Source organism: Hemicordylus capensis, chromosome 4 (assembly GCF_027244095.1).
Source record: "Hemicordylus capensis ecotype Gifberg chromosome 4, rHemCap1.1.pri, whole genome shotgun sequence".
Classification (NCBI taxonomy): Eukaryota; Metazoa; Chordata; class Lepidosauria; order Squamata; family Cordylidae; genus Hemicordylus; species Hemicordylus capensis.
In genome coordinates, this window is record NC_069660.1 from 213,797,826 (window position 1) to 213,818,405 (window position 20,580).

The following is a 20,580-nucleotide window of genomic DNA, read 5'->3' on the forward strand; positions in this document are numbered from 1 at the left end:
TGCCAGTCTGTGAAGACAATTCTGGGCTAGATGGACCAATGGTCTGACTCAGTATATGGCAGCTTCCTATGTTCCTATTTAATTCAGCTAGTAGTTTATGACAGGCAACAGACAGCTACTCAATCTCCAACCACTACCCATTGGATTTTGCTACTGCCTTTGGTCCAGGAACTGTATTTAAAAAACACAAAAAAGGAAGCAACCCTAACCCTAAGGAGGCAATAATAAAACAGAATGATTCCGTTCACATGAGCAGCCCCGCTACCCAGGCTTCCACAGCCCTACCTGGGTAGGGCTGCTCTTGATGAGCACCGGGATTGGTCTCAGTCCTGGTGCTGCCCTGCTGCATAGCCCAAGGTCTCCTCCACCCCCACGGCTATTACCGAGGTTGTGCTCTTCTGTCTCAGTATCTTGTGCCCTTCTCCCTTGGTACCTGGTTGTGTGTCTCTTTTCTGCAGGCAGCCTGAGCAGCCACAAAGCTGAACACGCAGGGCACCGGGTTTGTGGGGAAATCCCCCCCCACACACACCAGGGGTTCTTCGTCATGAACCCCACCGCCCTTTGAGATCATCAGGAGAGGTCTGTCTGCATTTGCCATCGGCTGGTCTGGTGGCTACTCAGGGATGGGCCTTCTCCGTTGCTGCCCCGAGGCTTTGGAATGCGCTCCCTAGTGAAATAAGAGCCTCCCCATCTCTGACAGCTTTTAAACAGTCCTTAAAGACACATCTGTTCACCCAGGCTTTTAACTGATACTGTTTTGATTGTTTTTAATGTTGTTTTAGAATATGGTTTTAAAAATTTTAAATTGTTGTGTTTTAAATTTCTTGTTTTTGTTTTTAACTAATGGTTTAATGTTGTTTTTATCTTGTTGTAAATCGCCCAGAGACGTACGTTTTGGGCAGTATAAACATATGTAAAATAAATAAATCCAGCTGTGCTTCTTGTGTGGTGCATTGAGGGATTTCTGGAGGCCAGGCTGCATTCCCCCAGCCTCCAGATAGCCGTTTAGCTTCAGGCAGTGCGGCTTATGTGGGCGTGCCAAGCTGCACAGCCCGAATAAAAGAGATTGTCTGGGGGAAAGGGAAGAGCACTCCTGTCTCCCCCCTTGCCCTCCCTACCCCGCTGTCCTTGGTCATGTGAACCACCTTAATAAACAGAACTTCACATGGTAAATAGTCACCATGTGAAGTTCTATTCATTCTGTTTTATCACAAGCAACCACCCTGCATATCTTGTGGGTCTTATTAAGAGAGGGAGGTGTAGGAATTAAACCATTTACAGAGAGATTCTGAGCAAGAAGTAAACCCATTCCTTAGTCAGTGTATTTCATAATGCAACTTTGTAATAATCGAGCTTTTTGCTATTTTATAATGGATTAAAGTTAGACTACTAAAGGGGCGAAGCGGGGAAGCAACTTGCCTAGGGAGCAAGAGGCTGTCAGTTTTAATCCCCGCTGGTATGGGAAACACCTATAGCAGGCAGCAGTGATATAGGAAGGTGCTGAAATGCATCATCTCATACTGCGTGGGAGGAGGCAATGGTAAACCAAAGAGAGCCAGTGTGGTGTAGTGGTTAGAGTGCTGGACTAGGACCAGGGAGACCTGAGTTCAAATCCCCATTCAGCCATGAGACTTGCTGGGTGACTCTGGGCCAGTCACTTCTCTCTCAGCCTAACCTACTTCACAGGTTTGTTGTGACGAGAAACTTAAGTATGTAGTACACCGCTCTGGGCTCCTTGGAGGAAGAGCGGGATATAAAATGTTAATAATAATAATAACAATAATTAATTAAATAAATAAACCCCTCCTACCAAAGAAAACCACAGGGCTCTCTGGGCACCAGGAGCCAACACCAACTCAATGGCACAGTCTTTCCTTTCTTTACTACAGCCATATTAAGTTCTTCAATAAGAGGCCCTGTGATTAGCCCTTTATTATTATTTCTTAGTATCAAAGGACTTATAGCCCTTTAAAAACATCTGACACATTCCTTGTTATTCAAAAGGAGTATACAAATGTGATATTTTTGTTGCAAAATGGTATGAATATTCTGTTTGACAGAATATATGGTGTGGTGAATGGTATGAATATTCTGTTTGACAACAAATGAATGAATAAATTCACCCTGCTGATAATTATTTGCTGCATATATGGTTCCTTCAGTTTTGTGGCAGCTATTTTATTCAGCAGCAATAGGTGGCAGACTTGGATTAGTTTTTCTTCTTTGTTAAGTGCACATGTCTAGGAAATTTCTTATCACTAGGTGGCAGTTGTCTCTCTAGGCATGTTATGGGTGCCTCCTTTGAAGAAAGAGGTTTTATTGGTGTCACCAGATCCATAGGGTGGAAATCAAGAGAGTTGCATCAGACACACCTAACAGTGTTTGTGCACCCAACAGCAGTTTTTTACTTTCTTTTTTCTTGGGCAGCAGCCTCCAGTGCCAAGTCACAAACTGTTTTTAAAACTACCCTCATTTTCAGAAACAAGGATTCTGGGTGGTCTTATGTATTTATTTATTTACTTACTTATTGCATGTATATATGCCTTGGTATTCAGTTTACAGTTTATACATACTATCAGCAGAAAGTTATACAAGATAGAGTAAGCTTGTCTCAGGCCATTTGTAGTCCCTTCAGGAGGTGATGGTATGAACTCCTTGGCTTCCTTGATACCTCTTCTGCCTTCCTCTCAGGGCCGGCAGATCTTCAGTGGATCTTTCTAACTGAGATACACAAGCCCACAGGACAAAGAGAACAAGGTGCATCATGCTTGGCATCCTGGCTATGGAGCTATCCAGTGAGGACAATTCAGTCAGTCCTCACATATTTTGATTTTTTAGGTGTTCTTGACAAAGTATAATTCTAATTATAAATATTCTAAAATGTGTGTCATTAGCACATTGCTTCTTCTGAAGAACAAAGGAAAACAAAATGTTCTTGGCATGCCCTTTCTTTCACTTCTATGCAAATAATATCACACACTTCCTACCAATACGCAACATTTTTACCCACACATGAGTGTGCATATATTCCCCTGGTTCAGAAACTTTTAAAAACATATATCACCTGATGTGTTAATACTGTAGGGGAAGAATGGCAGTTCAGTCCCCAAATAACAGAGCAAAACCATTTTGGTGAAAAAGCAGCAAAGCAAGAGGTCTTGAGACAGTTATTTAGTATTGAAGAACTACAAGGATTTATTTAAAGAAAAGGTTACAAACGAATGTGAAAAAGCCTGCAGCCTAATTTCAGCTGTAGCTCATGGCTGAAGAAAGATACCAAAAACAAGCAGCCATCTCTGGAGAGACAAAATGAAGACTAACGCTGGAAGAACAAAGAGGGGAGGAGTCCAGCACTTTTATCCATGACCCTAAAAAAACCCCAGTGGACATTGCAGCTGAATTCTGATGCTGCCAGAGTCCTAGCTCCAACAAATCCAACATCCAGTATGTTTCTAAATTTCTTATGCAGCCATACGTGCATACTTACACTCTCTCTCTCTCTCTCTCTCTCTCTCTCTCTCTCTCTCTCTCTCTCTCACACACACACACACACACACACACATCAAAGTTTTTCATGGGAAATGGGAGTCCCAGATTTCTGATTTAAGGGTAAACCGAACCCAGTTGCTGTTTCAAGGGGGAAAGCAAAGGAAAAGAGTATTGTGGTTTTACACTGTTCTTTTTAATGAGGGGAGGATTCAAAAAGAGTCCCTAAGCTCTTTTAATTGCATATATTTTCAGTTGAGTCAAAAAGGAGGAGAAGGGGAAGAGTATCAGGCAGCACCCCTCCCTATGCCTCTTCTCATGACTGGATGGCAACATTTCCTTGGCTGTTGAGTCTGTCAGTCAGGCTGAGGGACAGTTTGGCAGAACCAAGGAACTTAACATCAGCCACTCAGAGAGGAGGAGGAATGCTGCCTAACATTCCTCACCCCACGTTCCTCCAGGAGAGGATTAGTCTTACTTGAAATGGCCTTTCCTCATTCCACTTAGTTATCACGGGCTACGATCCATCTACTGTTTGATAAAGCAGTGAGGCGCTTCACACAATTGCTGTGAAGCACCTCAATGAGGTTGGTGGTGGCAGAGCCCTGGGCGGCCAGATCAGCAACCCACACAGCTGCCGGCTCTGTGATGGAGCTGGCAGGGGCTGCAGGGATCATGGACCGATTGGTTCCCGGAAGTCCCAGGATATCCCACACGAGCACGCAGGGCATCCTGGAGAGCCTGGGAAGCTGCTTGCAGCCTCCCGGCTGGGGGTCTACTCATATGTTGCCGTGCGTCGCAATGACACACAAGCAAAGAAATGAGGTTAACAGAGCGCTCACTCCGCTAACCTCATTTAGGGAGAGGGTGTTTTAGGTGTGCTAGCTGCCTTGGGAGCACTTGGCTCCCGCTTTCCAGTGATCGTGGGAATAGCCTCAGAGTATTACAGGCATAGAGTGCCAATCTGATATAGGCAAGGCCCCAAACTTCCTCAACAATGAAGGACTCAAGTATATTACCTCTCCTGTGGCATACCTAACACAACTGGAAGTCCAAAAGCACAGGAGGGCCTTCATGCTGGTGCATTGCCATGTTCTTCCATCAGCCATGCTTCAGGGAAGATCCCACTCTCGGAACGTCAAGGCCCTGTGACGCAAGCAGGTAGAAACAACAGGGCACATCCTCCTTCAGTGTTTGTACTACAGGGTAATCTGTGCTACCTTCAGCACAGGGCAGGTAGAAACTGTTGGAAGTTAAAGGACTTTGCGCTGTCTCTTGTCTCAGACAGTGGAGGACAGACTAGTGAGTCAGAGGGCTAGAGGGTCAAGACATTGGTCATCCCTTCTCCACTGCTCTGATACTATCCCTTTAAAATGTAGATTGCTAATCTCAGGAATTAACTTCCTTCCTCTCTCTCTTCCCCACCTGTTCCTTCTACCTTGCAACATGGCAAGCCTCTCTCCCTGCACCATGTGTGCAGAGAAGATGCAGAATCCATCTGCATCCAGCTAGATAGATAGATTTCCTATCTACCTCACTTTTCTATCTAGAATGGAGTTCCTTAATAAATGTCTTTATATTGATTTGAATTGGCTCCAAGTTACTTTATTCTCACGCATGCCTAACTAAATCCGCTGTGTTGTGCCTCTGTGCACTGTGCTATAATGAGAAAGGGATTCTCTCATCACAGAGAATTTCCAACAGAAACAACAGGGCACATCTTCCTTCAGTGTTTGTACTACAGGGACATCTGTGCCACCTTCATTCTACTATTATTACATAAGTATCCTGATCATACGGACCAATTTTGCACCTCTTTACTGCTATCTGATAGCAACCCCACCACCACTTACAGTGTTGCCAGGTTCTGCGCAGCAGTGATTAAAATCTGGCAGATGATGTCCCCTTTCTCATGCCCAGCGCTCAACTTTATGATCTAACCCAAGTACACCTTTGCCTGCTGCCTCAGAGAGCTTCATGGCAGCACTACACTCCTACAGTTCTACAGTCCCACAGCTTCTTTCGTTGCCCGCTGGCCGGCCAGACCGCCACCACCATTCTCTTCCCCCCACCCATCCCATGGCTATCCAGCAGCTCTCGGAACTCTCACAAGAGCTGCCACACATGGGATTAGTTAGCCATGGGTATGCCTTAGGGAAATCTAAAGAAAGATTTTACTTCTATTTCTGATTGTTATAGTCTTTTATAATAGTCTTTCAGTATATTGTGCACCCCTAGGCTTTTAATACCTACGTTTACTTTTAATATATAATATGTAATCATCCCTTATACTTTATGCTGGTCTATGACTGTAATAATTATTGAATTAAATTGAATAGTCTTGCTTGAACCAAGATGAGTCCTGCAATCAGGAGCCAACATTATGTCAATTAGCTGGGGAGGTTAAAAAAAAAAGGAAAGTGAAGAATAAGCTGTCGCCCAGCCAGCAGACACCCCACCCCCACCCCCGGGATCCAGGGATATTTGCCCCACCTTGTTCAATTATAGCTATGCCCCTGTAACGACTTCATGTATCTGCGAGTGGGCTCTGCCACAATAAATGCGTTAAAAAACTTCTTGTTTTTGCTGCAGCAAACTAGCATGGCTGCATTCTTGTATATTGCTGAGTGGTTTGGAAGGATCTCACATCAATAGCAAACAGTGTAAAGATGGATTAAATCCAGTTTTAAACAGTGATGTCACAAAGATGTTAATAGCCCAATTTTAGTCTTTACTGAGAGGTAAATTCCACTGAAATCAATGGAACACTCCTCGAGAACATAGTTCAGATTGGACAATATTTACATTTTTTTGTCCTGGCAGAGATTCCGTGCTCTAAATAGCTGTGTAATAGGCAGAAATTATACATGTCACTTTGGCCACCAATGTATCTGCATGTCTGGAAAGGTTTTTAGAGAGCATCCATTGCTGTCAATAAACTCCTGTCTAAAGTAAAGTAAATTTTTACTATCTAGTCGGTGTCAACTTCTGGCAACCACAGAGCCCTGTGGTTTTCTTTGGTAGAATACAGGAGGGGTTTACCATTACCTCCTCCCACGCAGTATGAGAGGATGCCTTTCAGCATCTTCCTATATCGCTGCTGCCCAGTATAGGTGTTTCCTATCATCTGGGGAACATACCAGCGGGCATTCAAATCAGCAACCTCTTGCTTCCTAGGCAAGTTACTTCCCTGCTGTGCCATTAGGTGTCTGGTCTACTGGTATAATTTTTTTTTTATTATATCAATTATATAGCCATTTTTTAATTAGATGTTTCAGCTGTGACTAGTTATTAAATTGTAGTGAGGCAGCAATTTCAGCCAAATTGTTTCCTTTCACTATAGCAATATATGAACTCTATGCTGTGTTTATGGAGCCAATATTTTCTGGCAGAGTTCCCATAAGCAGAAATGAAGCAGGTGAAGCTTTTCCATGGCTGCATCTACATACAAGGCCTTTATGGCATGGGATTAATTTCAAAGGAACCTATTCCCAAAGTTAAGGATTGCAGCCTTAGCATTTTTGTCTGTTACAGCTCTAAACGTATAGACTAAGCTCCTTTTAGTGTCCGTAGACGTTTATCTCCATTAACCAGACACCAATGTATGTTTGTTATTGGCTATGCATTGTGCACAGCACAATCCTCTTTGGATAGCTATCATTTCTAGCCAATGTTCTCCTGCTAATTAGCTCCTAATTAGGTAATTGGGTCTAATTCCACACAGCCTCACTAGCAGCTTTCTCTGAGATGAAAATGCCTCTCCCTGTACACTTAGAGAGTGTTTTGTGCTGTCCCACAGTCTAGCTGAATTGTTAGGACACCCCACCCCCACCCCTTTATTTTTTCTTTGCTAAAAAATGTTTTATACTAAAAGCACTTTTTGCGTTTCCTGCATCTACAGTTCAGAGATAAAACCCATATTTGCTGGTTGGAAAAAGGAAAGGTTGTGCCATTGAGTCTGTGTCGACTCCTGGCGACCACAGAGCCATGTGGTATTCTTGGTAGAATACAGGAAGGGTTTACCATTGCCTTCTCCCGCGCAGTATGAGGTGATGACTATCAGCACCTTCCTATATCGCGGCAGCAAGCAAGTGGGTGAGGGAAGTAGTGGCCGGTGAACAGGCAAAGCATGGGGCGGGGGGAACAGCAGCAGAGGCTGGCAGTCAGGCAGGTGGATGGGGATGGTGGTAGAGGTGGGCGGGCAGGGAAGAAGATAGCGATGCGGTGGGGTGAGAGGTGGAAGTGCTCTGTGCCCAGCCCAGCTAGTTTTATAATATTTCAGGACAGTCATGGTGGGCTCCTCAGCCAGAAAAAGGTTAATTTAAATATTATGTTCAGGGTTCGTTTAAATGCTTCAAGTTGCATTTTTTAAACAGGTCACGTGATAGTGATGGAGAAGGCTTCTCATGTGCTATTGTTCTTCAGTCTGCTTTCTAACAGAACATTTTAAAATTGTTCCTCCTCTCTCTCAACTAGGGGTTTTGCGGTCTTGGGAAGGGCTTTTCTCTGTTGGACTCTTAGGCCGAATTCAGACATAATGCCAAACCATGGGTAAGCGTATTCAAGGTTAGTGTTTCTTAACATCTGAATGTGGGATTTCTTCCCAACTGCTATTCTGTTAGCGCCTCAAACCCTTGATTTGAACCCTTGGTTTCAAATTGATTAGGTTGCTGCAACTGCAGGTTCGCTGGCCCCATCGTGTCGTTCCAATTCTGCACCTGTTGTAACCTGGGGTTCGTGCTGAAACTCCTCCTGTGACCATAGAGAAGGAGGTTCAGAGCAGCTCAGAAATGCATCCTCTCTAGGCAGCCCACATCTCTCACTGGCTGTTTCTTGGAGTGAGCAGCCTTCTATTGCCTAGCAACCCATCATTTCACCTATCCCTTTGATGCCTGGCAACAGACCTGCTGTGTTCCTAGTTATTCCTCATTTAAAGGCATAGAACCAAAATGTGCATAAGGAGCACAGGGAGTGGGGGGGTCACAGGGCACCTAAAAGCTAAGAAATAAATAGTCCTGAAAATAATATAATATAATAATTAATCTAAGGACACCACACAACACAAAAGGACCCCCCCTCCCGAAACGAGGACATATTTATCTGGGTTGGGTTTTTTTTAACCAGTATGGGGGGCAGGCCACCCCCTTCTGCCCCTAAAATGTTAGGTGCAGTCATTTTGCTGCTTCAAGGAGAACTGTTTCACTCTAGAGAAAAAGAGTTCCACAAGAAGCAACAAGCCATTTTTCTGGAGACCAGAAGTGATAAATGGACCCTGATAGAAGAACTCTCCTGGTTACTTGCAACAGTACTGCAGTATAGAGGACCGAGCCTTCATTTTTATGGGGCAATGCTGGGAAAAGGCTCCTGGGTCAAGTCCAATCTTGCTACTCACAAGTAAGGCAGCACAGAGCCCAGCCCCTGTGGTCCCAGGATGCCATGGTGCTCAAATTTGCCTGCAATCACCCTTTTTGGCAAATGGTCATGGTTCCATCCTCCCTCACACTTTGTATGCCCTTTCAGTTTCCAGCGTTGTGCACAGGGAAAACCTTTTCAGCCATGTGATGGTTGGGAGGAAAGGGCTAATTTGTCTTTGCCCTACTGAAGACAGCCACTGGGGGACAAGAAGATATGAGGGAATCCTAGCACAATATGCACCCCCCCACACTCAAATCATAGCCAATGATTGCTGGGTGAGTGGCATGCTGATTCCATGCCCACAGTGTGGCATTGCAAGCAACAATGCAAATGCTGTGGTTGGGCCTGGGAGGATAGGAAGAGGGAGGGCTGATTCTAGGCAGTGGGTGGAGATATTGAAACCACACTTACTGGCTTGTGTGCAGCATGACTCTCAGCTTCAGTGCCTAACCTCAGGAATGCTTACTCGTGGTTTGGTGTTATGTCCAAATTCAACCTTAGTATGGGCTTTAACCCCTTCTTGCCCAGATAACATTCCAAACCCAAATAACCATATAGCACCAGTGTTCCCTGTAACAGGGATTCCCAGATGTTGTGGACTACAGCTCCGATAATCCCCAGTCAAAGGCCACTGCAGATGAGGATGCTGGGAGTTGTAGTCCACAACATCTATGACTCCTGTTACAGGGAATACTGTATAGCACTATACAGTCTTTAAACATACATCAAACCTCATCTCATCACAGGGACACATTTAATCCTTCCTTTAAAGAAGGGTTCCTCTTGTAAAGAGGGAATTGTGAATTGTGATGAAATTAGGTTAAAGAGTAAACTGTATGGAGTTATCTGGGTATGAAGAGGTTAAATCTCGTACAAGGTAATGCTGGCAGAGGCACACCCTGCAGCTGAGTCTGGGAAACTCCCTAGCGGAGGAAAAGAGAACAGTTAGAGCAGGTGGAATTGTGCAAGAGTTTAAAGCTGGTACTGAAGGTTCAGAAAGTAAGGTGTTGGACAGGCAGCCTAGTAGGGAGGCTGGGATTAAAAGGGCCACATCAGGTTCTGAGAAATAAAGATTTAAAGTGGATCAAGTTTATGAGCTCTGGAAGGAAACTATTAAAACCAAGGGGCTCTTCACACGAACAGGCAAAGCCGGGCTAAGGAAGTCCAGCCTGGTTTTGCCAGTGCATGTGAACTGCCTGGAGCTGTGCAGTGGCACTGTGGCAAACCCACTTAGGAAGCCCGCCACTTCGCCTAGGTTTGGGGCACAAGGACACCCTTAAACCAGGCTTAGTGCCACACGGCTCTTGCGCAGTGCACTATAGGAGTTCCAGGGGCTGGGAAAATGTATCCCAGCCCCTGACCCTCCACGCTGCCGGCAATAGCCAGCAATCATTTGTGCAGGCAATCCACCCACCCAGGAAGGAGCCCTTGATCGTCTGCTAAGGAGGTAAGCATTTTAAGGTTTCCTCCCGTGCAGATCAGAGCCCTTTCTCGCTGATTGTGAGAAAGGACTCCAAGACTTACAGTGTATACCTGTTTACGTCCAAGGTAGATGAAGAAAGCCTGTTATGTTAAAACATCCGTCCTGTAGCAAGCAAAGCATCCTGCTTACTAAGTAGAGAACCAAGTGATCTTCAGAATTTATAATTAATACACTTTTATTTATTCAACTTTCAAGAAACTGAGAGTGACTTTGTCTGTGCCCCTCCCCCATGCCTACAACACTGTTGCCAGAACAGAAGACCTATACCTAAGCAGATCCTGAGATCCTGTTTATACAGAGACCTTTCATGGTGACAGTGGAGTAAGGTAATGCTAGGAGAAACAAAAAGCGCATTAAACAAACACTAACAAGAGCCCCATAAAACCTCCTTTCATGACAGGAATGAAAAAGGAAAAAGACAGTTGTGAAAAAATGAAAGAAGACAGTTGTGTGTCCATGCAGACATAAGATATTCATGGCAAACCTAACACATATAAAACAGATGTACAGTGATAAATACATAATACAGACATCCTCTTTGCCTCTACAGTGAACTACTAGATGTACTTGGATATAGTAGATATTATCATGCCTTACAGGGTTAGGCAGTGATAGTCTTATGACAAGGAATCACTGCGGAACTAGACATAAGTCAAGGTCAAGTTACTAGCCAGGGTCAGAAGCTGAAAAGTCAGGTCTACACAGTGGCAAGGGAAGTCAGGCCAAGTCAAAGCCAAGGTCAGTAGCCAGGTGTTCAGGTCTACATTGGAGCAGGAAAGTCAGGACACTCAAAGTCAAGGTCAGAAGTCAAGTGATCAAATCTACATGGGAGCAGGTCAGTCAAAGGACCACCTGAGTCTTGAAGTGGCAGGACCTCACATCCTGTTTCCTCAGAGTCCATCTTGAATGAGGAGAAGTCAGGCTCAGAATCATGACAGATGAGGTAAGATAGATGAAGAATAAGGTTAGTTTTGTAGTTAGGACAAACATGGTAACCTAAATTCTCATAACCAATCCACAATTTAACCTTACTGTGCAGGCTTAGCTGGCAGCCATGTATTGGAGCTGAGAAGGAATTTTTCCCTGTTAGGTTGATCATGAACCTCATCGGGTCTGGATAAAACAGATTTTTTGCCTTCTCTTCAGTGCCTTCTTCTTGAACTGCCGTGATTGGCTTGCAGCTCAAAAGCAGTTAAATTTGAGTATTTTATAACGAAAAGGACTGCCCTTTAAGAAGGGTCTAAGCCCAAAAATCTCAATACAGTTTAACAAAGCTGACATACTTTAAACCTATCTACTGTGGCATTGTCTTTCTTGCTTAAGTTTGTTGTCTTTCTTTCTTGGGTTTGTTGTCTTATCTTTCTTCAATGGAACATAGTGGGATTTACTTCCAAATAAACAGCCATAGTATCAAGTTGTTCAACATAGCAAATAACGAAGCTGTTCTCGTAAGAACCACCAGGATCCATGTGGATCCTGGCACGGCCGTGGCACCAAACTCAGCACTGAAGCCCGGCTCTTAGCCCAGGTGAAGGGCAAGCACACCCTTCACCCAACTTTCAAGTTTGTAGTCCGGGAAATGCCCAGCAGAAACACAATTCCACTTCTGGTTCCTAAAGCATCTTTCTGGTTTCTAAGTTTTGCATGCATTTTTGCATCCATGTAAATACGTATGTATGAATTTTGAACATTCAGATTATGGCAAGAAAAAGGAAATCCCCACCATGATGAATCATGATGGAATTGGTAGCAAAATGTTATTTCCCTCCCAACTTAGGTTCATGCATCCAAGGAATGGGTTTTTCCATTCTCCCCATGACAGCTAATAACAACCCTTGCTATCAATAGATAGTCTCACAGTCTACTTTAGACATAGAAGAAAACAATTCCTTAAAATATTCAACTTTAAAATACCTTCTTCTTGTCAGCAGCCTGACATGCACAAATTAAGCAGGTGAAGCTTTTCCTATCACCGTGACTCCATGCCAGAAAACACAGCATTTAATTTGTGTCAGTTGCTGGTGAAGGTATAGGACCCCAGCCAAAATACTGGCAAACTGTGGAGTGGGGGAGAGGAAGTGAAAGAAAATTCTCAAGTAGAAGGAAGGTTACTTCCCCACCACCCAAATTTAAAACCCCCAAAACACAACCCTAAATTATGTCATTAACAGTAGGGCCTGCCAGGGGCGTATCTAGGGTGGGGCAGGCAGGGCACGTGCCCTGGGCGCCACTTGAAGGGGGCGCCATTTCTTAAAATTGATTTTTTTTAAAAAGCCTGCCAAAAACAAAATGGCCACCGCGCATGCTCAAATGACCTCTGTGAGGCCCTAGGCCATACCAGACCTCACAGAGGCCACTTGAGCATGCATGGTGGCCATTTTGTTTTCAGCTGCCATTAAAAAAAATTTTTTTTTTAATGGCCACTGCACATGCTCAAATGGTCCCTGTGAGGCCCTAGAGGCCATCAGGGGGGAGGGGGGACCTTTGCAGACCCCCAGCCATGGCCTTTAGGAAGCCCCCCGAAGGGTCTACAGGTAATTTTTTTTTAAAAAAATTAATATAATATAAGGCATTGTACACATATTCAGATGTGTGACTTGTATGTGACCTTCAGACTTGTATTTTTCAGCTGATATTATGGTAAAGTTATCTGAAAGATGGGTGTCAGATGTTTGGACAGGGGGCGCAATTTCAATGCTTGCCCTAGGCGCTATTTTCCCTAGATACGCCTCTGTCATGTGCCTTGTCAGCATTGGTATCAACCAGTGTCTTTATGCCACCTTTATGCATTATATATTTTGTAAACATTCCTATGGCAAAATACATGTGTTGCTACATTGTATTCATGACAGAATCATGCCATCTTCTCCATAACTGACCATTGATAGCCCCTGATATAGTTTAATTGATTGGTTGGTCAATAAAAGATATTACAAAAACAGCATAAAATGCTAGTGCTGTTTCCTTTTAAGGAAATTGAAGTGTGCTCCTTGGACTGCCATGTAAGCATACTTGGAATCAGTGTCCTTGAAAGCATATTATGTGTACAAATAAGCCCTATTCACAAGTTACGTTCAATGCACAAACAGTGGTACACTTCATATCTGTAGCCTGTGTTTGAGGGGCCTGTACCCAGGTCCAGCTTTTAAATGAATCCATGTACAAGCATTCACAGAAAAATGTGTACATGTGTAGCATCTGTAACATCTGAACATAATCTAACATCTGAATAGGGCTATAGATATAAAGAAAATCAGAATTTATCTGATGGCATTTTCAGCTCAGTACAGAAAGGAGTGCTTACACATGCATTGTAGAATGTGGAGCTGGTTTTATCACCTTTTTGAGACAGAGGAAGCTACTTATGGATGTGGATGTTAAAACATCAGCACATGTGGTACAAGAAGTCCATATAGAGTTTTGTGATCCCTTCTTTGCATTTGTGCACCTTTTGGAAGTTTGGAACTCATGAAGCTATAAAACGAAGGGATTATTGAAAGAATAGTTGGGTGCTTTTAGATCTTATGTATTAGCCCATATGAAATGTTAACATAATGGGTATTATTGGTTATTTTAATGTGTATGTATATGTGAATTTTGATGATTTTAAGGATTTATGTATTGATTTGAGTATATATGTGGGTAATTCTAAAACAGTATATATTAAATATCCAGCAACTTTCATCCTTTGGTATGTTTTGAGAAAAATCCTTACAATATTAGGTTGCACTTGAATGTGTCCCCTTAATGTCTTTTTACAGATTAATTTAATATTGCATACAGCAAAGGTTTTGTGTGGGTGGGTTCTTGTGGTGCAATATAGAGTTTCTATTGGACTCACCTAGGTCCTCCTTCTTTTTGTTGCCATTCTTTCACCTGAAACATGTCCTTTATTTTTATTTATTTTTTGTGTGTGTGGGGGGGGACTCTTTAAAAAGTTGAAAAACTTCTGTGGAGAGGGGTGGGAAAGTTGGCCCCATGACTGTAAACTATGAGAGCAGGTCCGCCCTTCCCCGTGCCAGGGATGCACCTAGGCAATTGGGGTGCCTCCAGCAGCCACCCTGCGCCCGCCACACCATGCCTCTGTTTTTTGTTTTTGCATAATTCAAGCCACCATGGCATGTGTGTGGCTGAGGGGTGGACCGGGGGGTGAGCTGAGCAGGACTTGCCTCCCACCCCCCAGTGGTGGTGACCGGAGTGACCACTCGGCCTGTCCATTCGGCCCAGAGGCTCTTGTTTACTGCGAGGTGCTACAGTGCACCGGTGCAGTTAAAACAGATTGCCACAAGCCCATGATGCCACGCGCTGGAGCACCTCGCAGTTATCAAGAGCCACTGGGCTGAATAGACAAGCCCAGTGGTCACTTCGGACAACACCGGGGGAGCAGGTAGGCAAGTCTTGCTAAGCTCACTCCCCAGCTGCCACTCCTCGCTTAAATTATACAAAACAAAAACACTGGAGATACGGTGTGGCGAGGCGGGCACAGGTGGTTGCAGGAGGGCCCCCCCTGACCATTTGGAGTCTGCCCCTGGAGGCCACGGACCAGGGCCCCAATGTCCAGGGGTAAGAGCGCCTCTGCCCCCCCCCCCACCGGCCCTACCAACCAGTCAATCCTCAAGGAAAAACATTCTGAGCAAAAAACACTCTGAGCAAAGTGACTTTCAACTGCAACTGAGTGCTTCCGTATTTCTATGTGACACCTTTTTGCTTCCTGATAAAATAATATACTGGAGAGTAATTGCAGTGCTGTTGGTGGCGGCAGCAGCCAGAGGGGCAGGAAGTGAGGGGTACATACCAACTGACAGAATGTCAACAAAACATTAAGCAAAAGCACTTCCAGCAACAACATATGGTTTAAATATAGTGGCAGAAATAATAGCTGTAAAGAGGCAATCGCTAGAATGCCTAAAAATGTAAGAGTAGCATCTTTAGCGGGATTCATCCGTCCCCTGTGGGGCCATGAGCTACCATGGTGGGTCTTTTGAGAGGACAGAGAGGAGGTCCCTTTGTCCAATGTTCATTTTAATGTGCAGTGCAGCAGAAACTAAGATTTTGTACAGTTGGGCCTATTGAGTTTAATAAGGATGTGGGTTGTTTCCTAAGAAGAAACAGAGGGGGCGGGGATAATTGTTTGCTTTCCATTGTCATAACCTTATACAAAAAGTACAATACAGCCTTCTGTTGCGCCCTCTCATTCTTTGTGGGCCATCTTCATTTTTTGTGCTTCCCCTCTGTCCTTCTTATTTCCCCTCCCTCCCTCTCGGTCACTTTTGATTCATTCGCCTTTTTCCTTCTGTAAGCAAATTCTGAAGGAAGGGGATGCTTGTGGGTAGGGGTGGGCTGCAGCCGCTGCTTGTGCAGTTGGACACAAAGTTTATAATAAACCTGCATGCTTCCTCGGTAACATGTAAGAATGCAAAGGCAACAGCCGCACCCATTGCATGTCCCCAGCATCTGGGATTCAGCCTGTGCACCTGGAGGTTCTCTATAGCCATCATGACTAATAGCCACAGAGGGATCTCTCCTCCCCCATGAATGTTTCTAACCCCCTTTCAAGCCCATCTAAGCCAGTGGTCATCACCGCATCTAGAGGTGGTGAGTTCCACAAGTTAACTGGCTTTCTTTTTGTGTATTCTGAACAGAGACAGGCCTCAGTGCTGAATGTGATTTAGAGGAATTTCCTAGCTAAAGGACTTCAGCAAGTGATTAGGTGGAAATCTAATCTAAGTGATTAGGTGGGAAATTAGCTGGGGACATGCAATGGAAGTGGCTGTTGCCTTTGCCCTCTTACATGTTACAGAGGACTCATGCAAGGCTTATTATAAACTTTGTGTCCAACTGCACAAGCAGCAGCTGCAGCCCACCCCTATCCACAAGCATCCCCTTCCTTCAGAATTTGTTAACAGAAGGGGAAAGTCAAATGAATAGAAAGTGACATGTGGGGAGCAGGGAGGGCAGGGCTGGGATGACTCGCCCCTGGTGCTCTGACACTTTGAGCTGCACCCCTAAGACAGTGTTTGGATTCAAACCAGAGCCAGCATGGCCAGTAACAGTGACTTGTGACTTCACAGTCAGCCACAGAATTCTGCCATCATGGTTCCCCTTGGAAACCTGCGAAGATTCTGCAGCAGGCTCACTTGGCAGCATTTTAGATTAGCTGAAGCATCTTCAATAAATTGGCTGTCTTCGGCTGTCAGTTTATTAGCAGCTTATCAGCTTAGGTGTCAAGATGGGTGGCTGTTGGTCATGTGTGGCCTGCAGGTAAATCTCTAGCATGGTGGGTGAAGCAAAATCTAATGGCGGTGTGGACTTGGTTTTTAAAGATGCCCTTCCATTGTTTTAGCCTGTCTGGGCAGAGAACTGAAGCCCAGCCTGCTGTGTTCACACGTGTTTGTGCTCCCTGTGGGAACTTCAGTGGTCACAAGTTCACCACCACTATTCACACCACACAGCTTCTCCTTGAAATGCAGGCGGCCCTCGAAGGTCACCTGCTGGGCTGATTTCCACTGTGTTTCTTAAACTTGGAGGTCCTAGACCGGTGAGGCTGTATCACTCAGGAGCTACTGGCTGGCTCCTGTGGGCCCACTTGGGGGGTTGTGGGGAAATTCTGCCCACCAGTTGAAGCTGACTTCAAAAGCTGCCCCCCAGCAACCCCATGTTATTTCCAAGAACATGCCTAACCTTTTCTTCTTTCATGTTCCCATAGGTCTCACCCAGAGGCAGAACCAATAGTAGTGTGCACGGATCGGTTCGGAGGCCATTCTACTGGCCTCCGAACCGGTCCGGACAAGGGGTGGTTTTGGTTCGGGAGGGTTAGGGTGGGGGGTTCCATTAAGGGCGGGGGGGGCTTTACTCACCCCTCCCGCGCTTTGCTGCTTTGGTGCCATAATTAGTTTAAAAAATGCGCCGCAGAATCGCTCGCCGCCCGCTCGCCGCTCCGGGGCTCCTTCTTGTCTTCAAAATCGGGCGGCAGGATACTTCCCTGCCGCCCCCGAAGCCCCCTCAAGCCATTTTAGCTCTTTAAATCTCGCCCCGGACCGAGTGCTATAGCGCTCGGGCGGGCGGCGGGGAGATGTCCGCCCGCCCGCCCGCCCCCTTCCCTGCCTTCTGCGAAGTGCAGGGAGCCTTCTGCGCGCGCGTGCGCAGAAGCAGGGAGCCTTCTGAGCACGCGCGCGCAGAAGGCTCCCTGCACTTCGCAGAAGGCAGGGAAGGGGGCGGGCGGACGGACGGACATCTCCCCGCCGCCCGCCCGAGCGCTATAGCACTCGGTCCGGGGCGAGATTTAAAGAGCTAAAATGGCTTGAGGGGGCTTAGGGGGCGGCAGGGAAGTATCCTGCCGCCCGATTTTGAAGACAAGAAGGAGCCCCTGAGTGGCGAGCGGGCGGCGAGCGATTCTGCGGCGCATTTTTTAAACTAATTATGGCGCCAAAGCAGCAAAGCGTGGGAGAGGTGAGTAAAGCCCCCCCCGCCCTTAATGGAACCCCCCACCCCAGTGCCGAACCGCAGGTCCGCGGTCCGGTGCACACCCCTAAGAACCAAAGTGAGTTGCTCTCTTCTCTACCCTTGACTCCTCTTAATGCTTTTGGCTCAGGTGTGGCCAGCTGAAGGGATGGGTTCACTGCTCCCAACTATGGAATCATCCAAAATTAGCAGGGTCACCTATAAGGATTATGGGAGAGGACATACTTGGCTGCATGTGAATTAAAATTAGAGGGAGGGCACATACTAGTAATACCCCTAGTAATACTGGTAATACCCCTAGTATTACTGGGGGAGGAGACCCTCTCTTTCCTGTGATTTGCTACTAAGAATATTTCTCCTTATCTCTGCAGGGATGAAGATGAAGACGGGGCACTGACAGGTAAGTGGATGATGAGAGTGCCTGCTTCTCCTCAGGGCTCCCCAGCCCCCCAGGGAAAGCCTCCTTGGAGAACTGTTTCTCTTAGACAATGGAGAGAGATGGGCAGACATCCATCCGATGGATGGATAGCAGGAGGGCAGGTTCAGCTACCTCCATCCTTTGCTGTTGATGCAGCCGAAAGTGTTAGAGGAGACTGGGGGGGGGGGCTCTGTGAGTCACATCTAGCTATCCTCCATTCGAAGAGGAGATGGGGAAAGGGCTGTGGCAGCAGGCAGGCAGGTTTGGTCATTCTCCTTTAGAGGTTGTGCACTTTTGAAAAAGTCCTGCAAGAACCCTTTGCCCACACCCAGCCCCAAGACATCCTCTGAGTCTGTTTCTCCCTGCCTTCAAGAAGAGGAAGCTAATTGTTTCCAAAGTATCTCATTTTTTGACAATTACATGGGTCAAGATGGAATTGGAGGATCATCTGAAAACAAGGGCAACATTTCCTGGCCAATGTGCTCTGAGCTCGGACCAAAGAGACTCTTTTTTTCTCCGAACACAGTTTTCTACCTCTAAGAGCCAGGCCTGCATTCCTGAGATCACAGCTATGCTTCCTGCTTATGGCATCTGGGCAGATTTTCAAGACCCCCCACCCCACTAGGCCAAGAGGCTGTAACTGGGGGTTGGTTCATGAACCAGAGATAGTCTATGTCAACCATCAGCTCCCATTCTGCTCAAAGGAGAAGCTTCTTTCCTCACACAGAAGGGAGAGCCCATAGCCCAGTAGTGGAACAATTGCTTTGCATGCACAAGGTCTCCTGTTGAGACTTCATCATCTTCTGTAAAAGGATCTTAGCTAGCTAGGAAAAGGCCTCTGCCCAAGAGTGGCTGCCAGCCAGAGTAGGGCAAAGAGAGCCAAGAGCATGACTTAGTAGAAGGCAGCTGCACTTGTATGTACAGCAGGCAGAGCCTGGCCATTGCACTCCCTTCTGAAGTGTACTTGGTGAGGGCTGTCTTGCCAGTCAGTGTTATGCAATGTACTCCTCTTCATTCCTTGCTTGTTTCCTTGGGTGGCCCACCTCACCACAATCCTAGGCTACTTCCCAGCTGGCTAACCTAGGCAGAAAACGGAGACCATTTCTATCAGGCCTACAAGCCACGATCATTTCCTGATTCCTGCTTTTTCCTCTCTTTCAGGTCATCCCAGAAACCCAACCCATGTTGTACCATTTTCTGGGGGACTCCCCAATGTTTTGGGGGACACTCTGGGGAAGGAGCTCACTGAGGAACCCTCCGTGCCAGAACCTCTTCCAGCACCTGGCATAACCAACAACATCCTGGAGGAAGAGCTCACTAAGGAACCCTCCGTGCTAGAACCTCTTCCAGCACCTGGCATAACCAACGACATCCTGGAGGAAGAGCTCACTAAGGAACCCTCCGTGCCAGAACCTCTTCCAGCACCTGGCATAACCAACAACATCCTGGAGGAAGAGCTCGCTGAGGAACCCTTCGTGCCAGAAGTTCGGCTGCAGCGGTGGGAAAGGGAAGGTATGTTCACAGCATGCCCCTGAAATTGCTGCTGGGCTAAGAACAGCTCTTTTGCTCTGTTTATTTCATGTTGAAATGCTTGATTTGAGTCTGCATCTAAGGTTTCAGAGGGGAGGCCTGTGAGTGGGTTGTCAGTGCTTGCTGAAGTGTTCCTTCGTTTTCTGTCTTTCATGTGTCCAAGCTCCTGTGCCTGTAATCCAAGCAGCTTCTCAGAGTGAGCAGTGAGGGCAAGTGATGGTGGGTGTGGTAGGAGTTCAGCCTTTGCAGCTGACCTCCTGCTTCTTTTTCTCTCTTGCAGATGTCCCTGCAGACCCTGCTGCACTTCTCCAGCCCTCTGGGTCTGAGTCATCATTGTCCTCTGCCTCCCTTGAGGTTGCCTCCATCCCACCCTCTACCTCCACCTCTTCCCTCCTCCTGCATCCCTCTCCACCTCCTCCTCCTTCCCCACCTCCTCTGGAGCCGGACCTCAGCAATGTGGAAGAAACTCTGCAGAGTTTGGTAGAGATCCAGGTCCTCTGTAAGTCTCACAGAGGCAGCACTCCATAACCTCTACCTTTTCCATCTTCATTGTGATTTTACAATCTAAAAAATTTATAGTCTAAAAACAGAGGCAGGGATACAATAGAGGAAGGAGAGGGAAGCTGAGGTGGGAGCAAGTGGGGGAAAGATGTGTATGTATTTCAGCCACAGCTCCTTAGGACCAGGGAGACCCAGGTTTGAATTCTCATCCAGTCATGAAACTCTCTGGGTGACTTTGGGCCAGTCACTTGTCCCACAGCCTAACTTACGTATTAGGGTTATTTGT